Raw genomic sequence first — 4,444 nt, forward strand, 5'->3', positions numbered from 1 at the left:
GCTCACAATGATATAGAGGTTTTAGAGTTCACAAAGAATTTTCCTCACATCCTATGAGGTAAGTAGTATAAACATTTTTATTACTATAGATGAGGAGCAGGCTCAAAGAGGTGAACTGGTTACAGAGCTAGGAGTCTCTAAGTTCCCTGAGAACAGAGAATCACCATCAATACCTAGCACGGTCCCCTGCATGTGGTATACACTTAACTATTCTATTTGTTGAATTCAAGTATATAATGTAATAAAAGTATTATTCTCTACGTTCATAGGAGGTTGGATACCAAAAAAACTAAAGACCTTGTCTCTGCTCAAGAAGGATGCCAGAATATTAGAGCTGGAAAGGATCTTAGGAATTACCTAGTCCAGACTCTTCATTTTACAGATGAGAAAACTGAGGCCAGGAGAGGTTAGCCAAATTACACAGGGTCACACAGTAGGTAACAGAGCTAGGACTAGAATCCAAGCCTCTAGGCTCCAAGTCCAGTGTTTTTCCTCCAATGCCATTACCAGATAGGACCTAAAGGAAGTACTAGCCAACTACTGAGGCTTTCTCACTTACCACAGTGGACTGAGAGCCAAAGGAAAGGGCCCTTTTAGGCTGCATTGGGTCTTAGTTATCAACCTGAATCTATATTCTAGGATCATGTTATATTCATTTGCCACAGTTAGGCCTCTTTTTGTTAACAGTCCTTCCTGTTTAACCTCCTCCATCAGCAATTATATAAAATGTAAATGTGTTTCTCTTATGTAATCTATATCTCAGTGTTTACATATTCTGCCTGCACCATATTTACTGGTGGTGCATTTGTAATTGCTTTGTTCTTAGTATCCCTTTCCACATGAGTGAGCACTGAATAAATATTGGCCTATTCAACTTTTGTCTCAGCTCTCCTTACTTAGTAATTGCCCTAGTCCTAGTTGCCAACCAGAAAAACAGAGAATACTAGACTAAACCAAACAATTAGAGCATCCCATCTGAGGCATGAAGCCCCTCTATAATGTTTGACAAATAGTCTTCCAGCGTCCACCTGAAGACACCTTTAGTGCACAGGGGAATTCGAAGGCAGATTTTGTGTTTTGTGACATCTTGGGTTGTATCTCCCTTTGGCCAATTGTTGACAGTAATGACTGATATTTATAGAGAGCTTTAAACTCTACAAAGCAACTTTCTTGGAATCAAAATTTTGTAAAGTAGATAGTACAAATATGTTTATTCCATTTTGCAAATAAGGAAACTGAGGCTCAGGTTACTTGTCCACAGACAAACATGGAGATAGGATTCAAGCCCAAGTCTCCAAATTCCAAATTCAGAGCCATAAGAGAGTGATTCCTACAAAGGGAAGAGCCTGTGGAGAAAAGAAGAGGAAGGATGGGTGGAGTAGTATGTGCATTCACACACATATGTGTATAACAGGACGAGGTAAAAATAACTACAGTTAATTTTTTTCCCCATATGAGAACTTACCTTTTATAAAGCAAAAATAAGCAAGGGGGAACATTTAAAATCACAAAATCATGTATACCTTTTTGTTGCATTAAAATTTTATTTTACTTTCAAATATGAAACAACTGTATCCTGACATTTTTAATCACATCCTGATTTTTTATGTAACCCTGAATATGTACATGTGTGTACATATATGTATGTGTATGTATATCTTTAACAATCAGAGAGATATGTGATCTCATTAGGGTGGGTGGTTTTTTTAACCAGAGTTTAGCACAGTGCCTGGCATATAACAAGTGTTTAATAAATATTTATGGGCTGACTGACAACAGATGTCAAACATTCAAAACCTTCTGCTGGTTTGATGAATGTTGTTTATTCATATCTTTCTCTGAAGAATCCACCCAACACCCTTTCATCCCATTAGTCCTACCAATGCTGTACTTGGGCTCTTCATCTGAGGCCTCTTGCTCCCTCAACATTCCTGGCTTACCTGTTTTTCTGCAAAATTCATTCTTCATCCACTTTGTCTTTCCAATACTAACAGCTTAATAGGATATCTTTCATGTAACTGTTACAAAGATGAGGGGAAAGAAAAAGCAATAGCTTTAGAATCAGGTAACAGATAACATCCTGGTTCAGCTCCTTAGTAGCTAAGTGGCCTTAGGCAAATCTCTGCACTACATTTCCTAATCTGTAAAATAAGGAAGTTGTACTACATAAACTACCATCTATTCAAACTTAAAATCCAACACAAACAAGAACATTTGTAGAAACCCCACTTATATATGATGTGTTTTTTAATTTAAGTCCCTATTCTCAATGTGTAGGTGGTGAAAACACTACGGCAGTGGAAAAAGACATTAAACCAGCAATGCAGACTTTTTGTTTTTATACTAGAAAATACTTAGTAAACTCTAGATCCTCTATATAAATGTGAGCCATTAGCAAGGGAGATAAATCAAGTAACTGTAGTATAAAAACTTGTTTTTTCTTACCTCTGATACACGTTTCCTATGTGATCTTGGGCAAGTCACATAGTATTAAGAGTTAGGGAGAGACCTTGGGACCAGGGGTGGGAACCTGCAGCCTTAAGGCCACATATGGCCGTCTAGGTCCTTAAGTGCGGCCTTTTGACTGAATCCAAATTAAACTGTGAAATTTGGATTCAATCAAAAGGACACATTTAAGGACGCAGAAGGCCACAGGTTCCCCGCGCCTATGTCCAGACCAACCTCTTAGTCCAACTAGGAATCCACCACTATAATCCTGGTTATCTACCCTTTCCTTGAACATTCCGAGGGAGACATCCCTACTTCAAAGGTAGATATGGAACTCTGCAAACCTAAAAGTGCTACATAAAAACTAGCATTTATATAGTATTACACTTTATCTACATAGTATATAACATTACACATCATTATTTTTTGTTATTATTATATATTAGCTAGAAGGCCCTCCAAACCCCCTGAAAATAACCCCTTTATTTTACAGATTAGGAAACCAAGTCCCACCGCCACCCGGGTAGCAGCTGCAGCTGCCTCCCTTGTCACCTAGGGATGATGCTCACTCCCGCTTCACCTACGAACAGCTGGGCGTGTGGGGATGGAGCCGGACTGCGCTGTGACAACGCTTCTCCGGGGCTAAGAAGCTTGTGTAAGGCTAAGCTTCTTCCTCGGTGGGCAGGGCACTCGCCCGGCCGCTCCGTTTGGGCAACCTGGCTTTAAACCGACCCCTCCCGACCCCTCACCCCGGCCAGCGAAGGGAGTCGAGAAGCCCCACCCCGCTTCCCCTGACCGTGACCCCGACCATGAACTAAGCCTCGCCTCGCCGGGGGCCCTTACCCGACGCGGTGGAGAAAGCCGCAGTCAGGGCGGCAACGAACCGCATCCAAAGCAGTCGGGCCCCAGAACCGTGCCCGAACCAGGGAGCAGCTCATACCCCACTTTCCCCGGCGGGAGGCGCTCCTGGGACGCAGCCTCCGGAACTAGCCAATGGTAAGCCTCGGAGGGAGCCATAGAACTGGACTGGCTCATGGGGATGGGATTGAGGGGGAGCCCAGTCACCAGCCAGACATGCGGCAGGGGTTGTCAAGGAGAATGACAGCCTCCTGAGACGGAAAAATCGTGCGTCCGCCACTCGTCCTCCCCCAGAAAATAAAAAGAATGATACAGTCCAAGAGAAGATTTCGCCCCTCCCTCTTGCCTCCCCTCTCATTAGTGCAGTGCTCCTGTAACGCGCGTGCTCTAATCCTGCTGTTTCCTCCAGCCGTAGGTCTTAAGTGTCTCCCAGCTAAGTGATGCTATTTTGAGTGATCCGAGCATGCGCCAAAGTCCGTTTTTTGTTTTGTTTTGTTTTTGTTTTTGTTTTTACAAGAAAGCACTTAATTTTGGCAGACATATTTGAAATTGGAATGTAAAAAGTGCTACTTAGAAAATGTAAGGTTTGGGGGGGCAGCTAGGTGGCGCAGTGAGTAAAGCGCTGGCCCCAGAGTCAGGAGGACTTGAGTTCGGTTCCCAGCTTCAGACACTTAACACTCACACAAAAAAAATTAGCTGTGTAACCTTGGGCAAGTTACTTAACCCCAATTGCCCTCTAAAAGGCAAAAAAAGGAAAAAAAAAGAAAACATAACGTTAGTGACTCTGCCACTTGGAAAGTATTTCTTTCACATCATTATTCACCACATTCCCCACCGACTCTGATCCAAAGAATAACTTAGAACTTCAAAAACAAAACACATTCTTTATTATTATTTTTAATTGATGAATTGACTGTGCTTAGTAAGTGTATCTTGCTGGTTATCAACAATATTGGAAAAGTGTTAATATCAACATTACATTAGGTTTGGGGTTTTTTTTTGCATATAGACAAGTAACAAAGCCCCAACATCTTATTAATGTGTGGGAAATAAGCAAGAAAAGAACCATGAGCAATTGGAGGCAGGAAAGATCAAACTATGTGATCTCCGAAGCATGTTCCAGTCCTAAGATTCTTTG

The 4,444-nt window shown here is 41.8% G+C and overlaps 1 long non-coding RNA gene across 1 annotated transcript; it reads right to left on the reverse strand.

Annotated features, from left to right (window-relative positions):
- Positions 1-1,182: 1,182 nt before the first annotated feature.
- On the reverse strand, positions 1,183-3,464 carry LOC138152829 (uncharacterized). Its single transcript, XR_011166207.1, has 3 exons — positions 3,292-3,464; positions 1,941-2,018; positions 1,183-1,346 (listed from the first exon to the last, which is right to left on the reverse strand). It is a non-coding gene; the product is annotated as an uncharacterized lncRNA (long non-coding RNA).
- Between the last annotated feature and the right edge of the window lie 980 nt (positions 3,465-4,444).

This window comes from Petaurus breviceps, unplaced genomic scaffold (assembly GCF_028583685.1).
Source record: "Petaurus breviceps papuanus isolate PSGF00001 unplaced genomic scaffold, PetGlider_PUasm1.0 90973, whole genome shotgun sequence".
NCBI classification, from domain to species: Eukaryota; Metazoa; Chordata; class Mammalia; order Diprotodontia; family Petauridae; genus Petaurus; species Petaurus breviceps.